The sequence below is a fragment of the Spermophilus citellus genome, assembly GCF_964194105.1.
Source record: "Spermophilus citellus genome assembly, chromosome: 6".
In the NCBI taxonomy this organism is placed as follows: domain Eukaryota; kingdom Metazoa; phylum Chordata; class Mammalia; order Rodentia; family Sciuridae; genus Spermophilus; species Spermophilus citellus.
Genome location: NC_138187.1, coordinates 153162355 through 153174780, shown reverse-complemented (window position 1 = coordinate 153174780; position 12426 = coordinate 153162355). Strand labels below are relative to the sequence as shown.

General features: G+C 43.4%; 1 long non-coding RNA gene and 1 pseudogene across 2 annotated transcripts in view; one reads left to right on the top strand and one right to left on the bottom strand.

Moving 5' to 3' along the window:
- LOC308650944 overlaps positions 1-12426 on the bottom strand; it is a 902096-nt gene that overhangs the window by 442190 nt on the left and 447480 nt on the right. The gene's annotated exons all lie outside the window — the stretch shown is intronic.
- LOC308652288 (PIH1 domain-containing protein 1-like) lies at positions 6094-6943 on the top strand (annotated as a pseudogene). The gene has a single exon. The product of its transcript is annotated as a PIH1 domain-containing protein 1-like (transcript).

Here is a 12426-nt window from a genome sequence, read left to right as displayed (position 1 = left end):
AACTTTTGATCCTCTTGCCTCAGCTCCACCACACACACCCAACAGGAATTAAAGTACCTTTTTAAATATAATAAAGTTATGACAGTAACAACAGATAGAAGTTTGTATGTGTATGCCTAGTAAAACCGTCAGCTTATGATTCTACGCTGGTGTCATAGGTCAGGTCCCCTAGGAGACAGAAACTCTCCTGGTCAACATTCAGGCGGGCTCCTCTGAGCCCTCTGCTAGACTAGGCTTGGACCTTGTTAAGCCTGCATTGCCCATCTCTAAAAACAAAAATCCTTTTAAGTTCCTGTAGAGAGACACACCACTCTTGGTATCTGATCAGATTCCTCATCCCCTACCTTTGCCCTGGTGTGCTTTCAGCAAGAATCCTGTCAAGTTGGTTTTGCTAGAATCTCCTTTCCCCCTGATTCTTCATCTCAGTAGTTTTCCATCCACTGAACCCTCAACCTGCTCCTTGGCTAGAAATTCCCAAATGTCCTTGTTGTATTCAGAATTGAGCCTAGCTGCAGACTGAGGTTCCCCCGCCACCCTTTTACAATAGTTCCTAAATAAAATCTGTTTTTACTACTTTACTGTCCAGTCCTGGTCTTTGTCACATGAGGGAATTTTATTGTATTGCAGTGCTGGGGGTTGAACTCAGGATTTCATGCATGCCAAACAAGTGCTCTTCCACTGAGCCATATCCCCAGCCCCAGATAAATTTTATTGGGGAGCACTATTAGAAACAACACTTCTAAAGCTGTGAGGGAAACCCAGTTGGTGGCGAGAGGTATTAAATTATGATGCAATTGTAACAGAGGCTCCGGCTGGTCCCATGGGGAGTTCTGGGGCTGGGATGGCCCTTCAGAGTTGCCCTGAGTAGAAGGAAGGACCTTTGTATCTGCCTTCCCCTCCCCCATCAGATGAGATCATGTGAGAAACATGGATGTAAACTCTGGTGTGGAAATAGGAGAGGTTAAATATTTGAACTGTTGTGAGTCTCCATGCACCTGAGGCAATCCTTCTATAAGGACAAGTAAAACAAAACTAATTAGTCATTTGTGAAACCCTTGCCATGTTCTGTGACCTCTGCCACCCAGCATCCATGTAACCTGGCAACAGTCTCTGGGCTTTCTGCCTGGTTTGCATCATCCCCTCCCCCCAGGGTAAGAGCATCGCTTTTACCTGATTTATTTTCTTTGCTTATGAGGAAGAAGCAGGGTTCCTTTGCAGCTGGCAGACCCATGCCTAGTGGTGAATCTAAGGGGATGCAAGTAAGACTGTGTATGAGAACAAAAATACAGAATAACTCAGAGGGTACATGAGAAATGAGGCTTTGCTGGTTTTAATTCACATATCTGATCATCACCCATGCACCATTGAGCTTTCTGCCCCACTTCTCGAACTGTTGCCAGTTTAAGGGAAAAAAGCAGACCAAAGCTCAAAGGTGCCTACCACCCAGCTCTGCACAAATACATTCAAGGCTCCAGTCAAGGAAGAGGGCTGTTTTCCTGCCCAGAGTGATCATCCTGACCTTTTTTCCTCTTCACAGCAGAAAAAAAAGTACTCCTGGAGCTGGAGCTGTCAGGAGAGCCGCTGTCACTTAATGCAACCCTCTTGAAAGGAGGAAACTGGCCCAGGATCACTCAAATAGCTCCTGGCAAAGCCAGAACTTTTGTCAGATCTCCTGTCAACCCAGCCAGAAGCTTGATTCTCCCATCTTCCCCACCTCTCACGTGCACAAAGTCACAAGGTAGGTTATTTTGATTTAATAGTCTTCAGCTTTATCCACCCCAACCCCCAATTATTGGTACAGCCTTTGCCTAGGTTAGACCTAATCCCTTGGATGATTTTCAGTGGCTTCATAACTGGTCTCTTCACCTTGGTTTCCCCTGGCCAGTCCGTTGAGCCCATGGCAGCCAGTGTGACTGTTTTTAAGCACAAATTTGACAGCTCATTCTCCTACCTAAGCCTCCCTGAGGCTCTCAGTCCTCTTCATGCTAAGGCCCAACTCCTCAGTCATGTGTACAAATATTATCCTTGGCATGACAGCCAGTGTGATAAATCTGATGGCACACCCAACTAAGGTGGACAGTCTGGAGACTCTGTGCTGTCCCTGGAGACCTCATCATTTTCTGTCCCTTCTCTTTCATTCTTAGGCTTCCAGCTATTGTCAAAATATGGCTACTGAAACAGCACAGTGGTGCATGCCAGTAATTTCAGTGGCTCGGGAGGCTGAGACAGGAGGATCATGAGTTCAAATCCACATCAGCAACTTAGCAAGATACTGTCTCAAAATAAAAAAGGATGGGGGATGTGTTTCAGTGATTAAAATTGCCCCCGAATTCAATCCCTGGCATCAAAAAAAATTTTTAAAAATTACACACACACACACACACACATTGCAACTCTGGATATCATGCCCTTATATGACAGCACCCAAGTCACAAAGGAAGGAAAGGAAGAAAACAGAGAACTTCCCTTTCTGTCTTTCTTAAGTCATTTCTTGATGTCCTCCACCAGAATTCTCATATTTCTTTGGCCGGAACTGAATTCCATACCAAGCCCCAGACCAAGCATTATTACCAAAGGCAAAGGGAACTACTATGATTAGTGCCATGGTCTAAATGTGTCCCCCCAAATTCACGGGTTGGAATCTTGATCCCCAATGCAGTCATGTTGGGAGATGAAGCTTAATTGCAGGTAGGTATCTGGGTCAAGGAGCACCACCCTCATGAATGGATTAATGTTGTTATTCTGGGAGTGAGTTGTTTACAAAGGGATGAGTTTGGTCCCCCAACCCCATGCCCTTAAGCTTTCCACCATGGAATGATCCAACAAGAAGGTCCTTACCAGATGCTGGCCCTTTAATCTTAGACTTTCAAACCTCTGGAGCTCTGAGAAATAGATTTGGTTGTTGTTGTTGTAGTTGAACACAATACCTTTATTTATTTATTTATTTTTATGTGGTGCTGAGGATCAAACAGAGGGTCTCACACACACAAGGTGAGTACTCTACCACTGAGCCACAACCCCAGCCCGAGAAATAGATTTCTTTTCTTTATACATTACCCAGCCTCTGGTATTCTATAACAGTAGTACAAAATGAATTAAGATAATTGTGATTTATGCCGTGCCCCTGGGTGTTCCACCACCCAAACAAAACCAAAGTTCTGACCTGAAGAAAGAGAAATGGCGAAAGGAATGGCAACCTATGGTATGTGCCTAACCTAGGAAGGCTCTCGTGAGCTGACCTCTATCTATCTCTTTAGTTGAATTTTCTGCTCCTCTCCTTTATGGTCCCTTTTGATTCTGGTCATACAGAACCAATCACATTTTCCAGAACAGGTTTCTGTGATTTTTCACTTGCTGTTCTCCCAACCTGGAATATACTTCTTCCCTGTAGTCTTATAGCTCCCATTCTTCTTGGAGAACCAGACTTGAAGTATAACCAACTTTGTAAAACCTTTCTTGATCCTTTAAATCAGGGTCAGTCACCCTTGACCTTACCTAGTCTATATGGCACCTGGAACACTATAGTATTTAGTGAATGAATCTTTACATCATTGAGGTGTGCTGCTATTTTGAGACCTCAGATAAGCCACTGCTTACACTTCAGCTAAAATCATTACTTTCATCATGGAGCCAGTTAAAAGGCTCCTTAGTATTTAAAAATATTTCTAAATATTGGGATCAAGTTGCTTATGAATTAATCAAGAAGCTGTTTTTTTATGGGATGTGATTTTGAGGAAGCTAACATACCCTAATTTGATGTTTAGTCTCAGTATTCTTTCCCATGGTATCTATGATAAATAATTCCCTTTCACTGCTGGGTATCTTGCATACATTTTCTTGCTGTCAGACAAATTATTTTATGCATGTTATATAGAGATAGGGATACTTAGAAATGCTAATTTGTATTGGGGATAAAACTAATTGGGGGATGTGTACAGAAAATGTATTCAAATAGAAGCAGTATTGGGGGGGAGGCAGCAAGGATATTAAGTAGAAAATGATAAAATGTTAGAATATAATTTATCTCAGAGTGTGGGAAGCACATTCAAAATAATTTTAGGTGGTGCAGGTACTTAGCCTTCAATAACAATGATGTACAAAAAGCTTATGCCCTCTATGATTCTCTCTAAATTCTTTTGACAGATTTTTTTTTCACAAGTCTCCGGGTTCAGGAAGTAGCAGTCTACCTTTCTCTGAAGATCTGTGCTCTGACCAAGTTGACAATGGCTTAGAGCCATTTAAGCAAAGCAGATGGTACAAATCATTGGCATTCCACTGCCTGCTGCCCGACAGGTATTGACTAGCAAATGAGAAGCAGCAGAAAATGTCTACATAGTCACAGAATGGGACTTTGAGGTGGAAACTACTTTTATCAACAGACTGGAACTCTCATGATTGGTGGAGGGTGGGAAAAGAAGGTGCTCCATTGGAATAGTGAGCCCATTCACCCAAGTACCATGGCTAAATAAGAGACTTTTCCTTAAAGGTCTTAAACTTTTCAATGACTATTCCTGACATCTAGAACTCTCAGTGCCAAGAAGAGAAGGGTATGCTTCTTGTAAGGGTTTGCTTAAAAGAAGACTAAGGCTGTCAGTGGAAAGAAAAAGGAAAAAGAAAAGGAAAGAAAGAGGGGAGAAAGGAAGGAAAGGAGGAAGGAGAGAAGGAAGACATCAAAATCTCGAAGGTGAAACTGGATGTCGGTAGCTGTTTACACTGTGGGCTTCCAGGAAGCTCCGCCTAATTTCTTTGAAATATGACTCAGGTCCTTACCCAGGGGCATGTGCGTCCTTGTTCTGACAGAACTTTAAAATATTTACTCTGCACTCAATCCAGGCAGCTTCTCCAATCTTTGTCTCCAGCCATCTCCTTCACAGGCCAAGAATCACAGGTGACTGATGTATCCACCTCGCACAGGCCTGCCAGAAGAAAATGTTTGATTCTCTTGTCACTGTGGCCTTTCCTTGTCCCTCCCACTGGGCTGCTACAGCCCCTGTGGTCCTTGGTTCCCTTGGAACTCTGACAGCTGCCGGCAGGGTCTGGGGGCTGCCAGGGCAGAAGAGGGGTACTGGGTTGCAGACTGCTTGTTTTACAGAGGTTTGCCAGGTCATTTTAACCAAGTATTCTTCTTTGAATTAAAAAAATATCTATATATTACATGACCTTTAAAACTCAGATTGGAACTTCTTGAGGGTGCCTAGCAAGGACAGCCAGAGCAAAATTTTGCAAGATTATTGGATATTCAGTCCCATGGCCTCTTCTGGGTGTGACAGTGTCTCTTTTTGACTCTCAGGGGACTGAGTAGACTTTACTACTCTAGAAACTGCTCTTAATCTGCCTTCAGGAATGGAATAGTGAGCCCATTCACACAGGTACTATGGCTAAATAAGAACTTCTCCTTAAAGGTCTTAAAATTTTCAATGTCTACATCTGACATCTAGAACTGTCAGTGCCAAGAAGAGAAGGGTATTGGGGAAGAGGTAGGAAAGCCTTCTTGGGTTTTATGATATTAGACTTCATGGGATTCAGTCTACCCAAAAGGCTGACTCTCTACCATCCCTGGTAAGCACAGAGTCTTCTCTTTTCTGAACTAAATTCTGCCATGGTACAATCAAGTTGACCTTTATGAAGCACTTACTATCTTCCAGGTATTTTGCAAAGTACTTTATAAGACATTAATTTCTTTTAATTCTTCATATTCAGGTGTATAGCAATCTCTGATCTGAATCAAAATGGCATGAATGCAAAGGGCATTTATTGGCTCACAATAAATGGGGAAACTCAGTGGCACAAGGAAATGTAATTCAGAACGCGTAAACTCAAATGAGGAGGCAGGGGAGACTGGATATGAGAGTGCCCTGCTATCACAAGGGCTCTGGGTTTAGAAGGGTGACCGTATTGATGTGTCTTCCTGCCCCATTTTTTATTGGAAAGAAGAAGTGCAGAATTTTGTTCATAATACATTTACTGGGGATTTGGATCCAATGTGTGGCAAGCTTTGATGGCACTGTAACGTGGTCAACAGTGGTTGTTAGGTATCAGTGGAAGTGTGACATTTGGACATCTTGTCTCAGGACTTTTGATTGGTTGAAGGCCATGGTGGCCTCAGAGTTGCTGGCACCAGAGCTAAGAGACAATGGGTGATGGCATAACGTGGTTCAGAGAGCTGCTGCTACAGCCTTCGAAGGAGCTCCAGCACACCTAGACCACCAGATCAGACTCTACACAGACCCAACCCCAACCTGGTTTCTGCATAAAGACCAACTCTTCAGAAAGGAAGGCTTTTATTAACATCTGTCACTCTCCCTCCACCCCCTCCTTCAGTGACATGATCCAGGACAAGCTGCTTCAAATGCTGGAGGAAGACCAAGCTGGTTTTGCATTCCCATGTATCTGGGAGAGTCACAGGCTGAACTGGATGCAAAAGGCCAATGTTTATGGCAGAACTGTGATTTATTGCAGGAGTCCTGGTCACCAATGCCAGGAAGGACCTTGTGGACAAATACAGCTTGTAGCTGAATCCAGAACAGCACATGTTGAAAAAATCAGCCTTTTCTAGGCTCCATCTTGCAGCAGAACATCTGCTCCCAGTAGCCCTAGGATCCAAGAGCTGGGGAGCCTGTGTGCCCCTGGCTCCCAGACAGCTGAGGGAGGACATGAGAAGCCTTACCTTACCCTTTGGCTGGAGGTACCTGACCTCCCACAACTGGATGGAGACCTGGGGCTGTTGCTGGAGATCAGGGGGAACCAACTGGTGATGGGGAGCCCCCAGCAGCTGCATCATCTGCATGCTCCCACCCCTGTGGGCAACTCTGAGGAGGGCAAGGCAGCTTTTCACCAGAAGAGAAAGCAACCAATGGTGGCCATGCCCTCCGCCACTGCCTTCTTGACTAGAATGCCTTCCAAATGTGGAGAAAAAGCTGATGGTTTCTCTAAATTGAAATAAAAGAGCTTTGCCTTAAAAATATTAGGAAGTCCGTGCAGGTCTGGCTTCAGACATGACTGAACCTAAACAATGTCATCAAAACCTTGTCAGCCTCTGTCTCCTGGCCAGGCTCCACCTTCCTTTGTGTGTTGGCTTTGTTCTCAGGTTCCCTATGGGGGCAGGTGGCTGGAGCTGCCAGACAGTCTTCCAGTGTCTCTGTTTCAGCAGGAAAAAGAGAGCAGCACTAGGGGCAGCACTCGATTTCCTCCTGAGTGCTCAGATGCCCTCTAATTAGACAGGGTCACGGGCTCAGCTCTGAATTGGCCTCGTGGCCAGGGGCTTTAAGGGTCATGCTCTGCATTCCTGAATTAAGGTGATGAAGCCCCAACCAGACCAGAGGGATAGAGAATAGGGGAGAAACAGTCCCAGCTGGAAACCGGGTGGGGGTATGTGTGTGGAGATGCTGGCAGTACAAAATTTTCATAACCCTTTTAAGTGTTTGTCAGATGAGGAAACTGAGGAAGGGTCTTAGGAAACTAGCCCAAGGTCATTGCAAGAAATTGTCCAAACAGGGACTTGAATCCTATTTTATTTGACACACTGTATTTGTTGTTCCATTTATTTAGAGTAAATGTATTTGATCTTTAAATAAAAACAAGAATGCATAACTAGAGTAAATGAATTAATGTTGAATTTTCCATCATAAAAATCTTTCCCAACTTTGTCCTGTAAATTTATCTGAAGGGACGGGCTAGAAGTAGCCCTCTGTGGAAGTAGAACTCTCTTTCCAATAAGCCATTGGCCAAGTTCTGCTGCAAAGGAAAAGAAAGGAAATGTGATTGTTCATAAAAGATACAGGGCATGCTTTTAAATTTATCACAAAATGATTTGAACCACTCTGCAGGCTTCAAGAAAAATAAATTAAGCAAATCCTATTTCTTTCCTTTCCCCTTCCTTCCTTCCTTCCTTCCTCCCTCCCTCCCTCCCTCTCTCTCTTTTTCTCTCTCTCTCTTTCTTTCTTTCTTTCTTTCTTTCTTTCTTTCTTTCTTTCTTTCTTTCGTACTGGGGATTGAACCTAGGGGCACTCTATCAATGAGCAACATCCCCAGTCTTTTTTACTCATTTATTTACTTTTTGAGACAGGGTCATACTAAACTTTGCAGACTGGTCTTGAACTTGCAATTTTCCTGGCCTCAGCCTCCATAGTTGCCGGGATTATGGGTATGTGTGGTATTATGTGCCCCTGTGCCCAGCACATTAAATGAATTCCTTTTTTTTTTTTCAGTATCAGGGATTGAATCCAAGGACACTTTACCACTGAGCCATATCCCCAGCCCCTATTCATATTTTATTTAGAGACAGGGTCTCCCTGAGTTACTTATGGCCTCACTAAATTAGAGGCTGACTTTGAACTTGTGATACTTGTGCCTCAGCCTCTGGAGCTGCTGGAATTGAACTCAATTCTTGATATGACTTTTTTTAAAAATTTTACACCTTTTTAAATATTTTTTTTAGTTTTAAGTGGACACAATATTTTTATTTTACATTTATGTGGTGCTGAGGATCGAACTCAGTGCCTCAAGCATGCTAGGCAAGCACTCCACCACTGAGCCACAACCCCAGCCCCTTTTGACATGATTTTTACTCTCTTGGACATTTCACATAGACCTAACTGCCTCCTGGAAGGGTTTTGAAACATTTATCCTGGAGATACAGTCAATGTTGATTTTACTCTGAACTTTTAACCACAGGAAACTATACAGTCAGTTATTTATGACCTTATCATATTGACATGTACTAACCAAGATAGAGAAAGTTATGGTGTTAGCAGAGTCAGCACAGTCAGACCTGGACCTGGCACTAATTAACTCTGCAATTTCAGACAAACTCTGTGACCTTACTGGTTTTTGCTTTCTTCATCTATAAAATCTTTAAAATGATAATGGCGCTTTCTTTATAGGTTTTTGTGAAATTCTGGTGATATAATGCATTTTTAAACTCCAGAATATTTGTAAATCTTTAAACAGTTCACAAATATGAAGTATTATAACACTCCTCATCTGAGAATCGGAGGAATCCATAACTACCTATTCAAATTAACAGGCTACCAAGAAGCAGACCTACATCAAGTTAGAACTAAAGCATACAACATCAGCAGAGGATTCTGACTAAGTAACAACCTTCTATTTAATAAGAAAGTAATGGTTCTCTGGCAAACAAAATGCATAAAGCAAAAACAAAGAAACACTAATGTGTTTTATTAGACTGAAGTGCAGAAAGAGAGAGAGAGTAATACAGGTGTGGCATGATCTTCTAAGCAAAATTATCTGTTATCAAAACTGTATGAGATTCCATGGGGTCCCCATTTCTATGGTCAAATTCTCTAAGTGGACAAGCAGGTTTTGAGTGAAAAGTGGAAAACTTAAAGAGCAGTTTTACTGAGACCAAATTAGAACAGAGCAGCAATATGCACCAAGGAAAAAACCTTTCAGATTTCAAGGTCTAGTTCAAGTAAAAGTGGGCAGATCAGTGGTCAGGCTTGGACTCAGGCAGAAGATACCCTCCAGCAATTCTGGGGAGTCTTCTTCCTTCCAAAGCCTTCCATTCTCTTCCTTCAAGCAAGGTGGGAAGAACTTAACTCCTTTGATGATCTTCAGTCAGATAATAAACAACAAACAGCTTCTGGGGCTGGCTGACTTACCTTGCATACTAACCAGTGACGGAGCACCAACCAACCTCTGAGTGCTGGCTTGTTCACAGGGTTGTAAACAGTGTCTAGGTGTTATCTGGTTACAGGCACTGGAGGTACCAACTGGGAAGCTCAACCTCTCACCTAACGGAACTCCCTGACTGAGGCTTGGTCTGCAGAGGTAGTGCCTGAGCCTGAGGTTGGACAGGACAGAGTTGGCCCTTCAGACAGTGGTGAGGGTGAGGGAGACTCAGACATTCCAAGCCAAAGGATAATCTGAGCTGGGACACAGGAAACAGATGCATTTGGAACCTTTATGACCACATGGCTGGACTGCAGGAGGGACGTGGCTGAGGTGGGGCTGGGAGAGAAGGGGCAGGTGGTGGCTAGGTCATGACAAGCCAAGCAAGCCATGTTTCAGGTTAGTTTTGATAATGTGCAAGTTTTAGTTTTGATCCCAGCACAAAGGCATCAGAAATGATATAATTAGATGAGTATTTAAATAATAACAAACATGGGCTGGGGTTGTGGCTTAGCGGTAGAGCGCATGTGAGGCTCTGGGTTTGATCCTCAATACCACATAAAAATAAAATAAAGATATTGTGTCTATCTACAACTAAAAAATAAAACATTAAAAAGGGGGAGCAGTGAGCAATGTTTCTATTAAAAATGCATTTCTAAGCCTACTTGGTGAATCCAGAACATATCTTTAAAATAATAATAACAAACAGTATATGTTCCAAGTAAGATTTTGAAGATCAGAAAAGTGCAAAAAAGTATAAGGTTTATTTAATGTATTGGACACATTATGACTCTGGGAAGAAGGGACTTCTTAAATTCTTTCTCCTGCTACTCAAGAGAACCCATTCTGAAGCGAAATCCTCAGCTTCTCTGAGTCCTTTTGATCATAAGCATGCTCTTGACCTAGGATGGTCAAAGTTATGTCAAGTCTAGTGTTAATCCTTCAATTTTAAAACTCTTCTCCACACTCTGGCCAGGCTCACTTCAGTCTTGGAAGCTTCTAGTAAAGAAGAAGGACATGGTCTGTTTTTTCTCTCTTTTTATTCTCCCACTAGCTGCTGTTTCCCTAGCAAGGTCCTTGGGGGAAGGACTAGGGGCAGATAGCCCACACTTATGTGATAAATTCAGCTGTTGTATGGTGTGACATTTATACCTTGCAACTTCTTCTACCAGGGCCCTGGCTATCCTGACCTTCTGCCAGGTCACTTCTCCCTGCTGGTGGTTATCTTGGGTGGTATCCCTTTTAGCATTGCCTGTGAGCAGATAGCCTCCTTCTGTGGACCACCCCTCAGCAAAAGGGTGGCTCTCTGCCAATGAGTCCTCTTTCTTTATCCTATTCCAGTCTCTCACCTATAGGCTTCTCTGGTGACAATCAGTCACCAGTGCTATGATCCCCCACCTCCAAGAGATACAGGTCAAGACCTCCAAATGACTTTGTGAAACCCCTTTTTTTGATTTAAGATGAGAGGGTAAGTCTCTTGGCAGGATGGGGTGGGGCTGGTTAAAATAGCACCAAGGCCACTCCCTAAAAAGAAGCCCCGACTTTGGTTTCTTAAACCTCCCAAGGGATGTTTCTGGCTGTCTTCCATTTCCTGAAGGTAGGTAAAAGGCTTTCATTAATGAACCCATGTCACAATCTCTTTGCACGCCCAACACATAGCTCTATGGTCTAGCACATCTTTTCAGAATGTGCCAACTTGGGACTTACCATAGAATTCTTAGTTTTTAAAGACTTTAGAAAATAGAAGTTGGAATTTTCTTTACAAAATAAAAAATTACCCATAATCCCACTAGTATTTCTTTTCTTTCCTTTTTTTAGAGTGCAGGGGTTAAACAGTAACGTCTCTTTTCCTCCTCTCAACCTGAGTGGTTTGGTGTATATCCTTCAAAATCATCTCTCATGGTTACACAAATCTAGAAGCTCTAGCAAGGCAGAAAGACAGACCATTCTAAAACACAGCCGGGGCTGTGGCTCAGTGGTAGAGCGCTTGCCTAGCATGTGTGGGGCACTGGGTTCGATCCCCGGCACCACTTAAAAAACAAATAAAATAAGGGTACTGTGTCCATCTACAGCTAAAAAAAAAAAAATTTAAAAAAAAACATAGCCACAAAATTTTAGACATTTCCCCCTTCAAGAGTGGAGTTTATGTTCCCTTTCCTGGAATTGGGGCAGGCTGTGACTGCTTTGACTAATGGAATACAGCTGAAATGAAGCGTGTGGCTTATACGGCAGCCTCATAAGAGACCCTGAGGCTTTCACTGTGCTCCTGGGGCCACTGGCACTTGAAGCACTGAGCCACCAGGGAAGAAATGGGACTACCCCGAGGTCATGATGGTGGGAGTCTCGGCTGAGCCAGTTCTTTACCATTGCAGGCCAGGACGCAGGGCTCACAGTGAAGAAGCCCATGAGGGGTACACCTGCCAGTTCCAGCCTCTCAGAGTCGCCTGAGCCCTGGGTAAATACAGTTGTATAACCTGCTATGCCCTGTCTGAATTTCTGACCCCCAGAATCTGTGAGCATGATAAAATGGTGGTGGTATGAGGCCACTGAGTTTTGGAGTGGCTTGTAACCCAGTGATAGGCAACAGGAACAGAGATATATTCATGTTAGAAAGTTCATGTAGCTGCAAAAGATAAAGAGGAAGTAGAAGGGAGTAAGATTGGAGGCAAAAAGACAAGGTCTGGGGCTTTTGCAGTAACCCACACGCAAGAGAGGGCAGTGCAGGCAATGGTCGGGCAAGAGAAGGGGCCCACTGAGAAACTTTCAGGCTCCACACTTTCTGCTCTCTGGCCA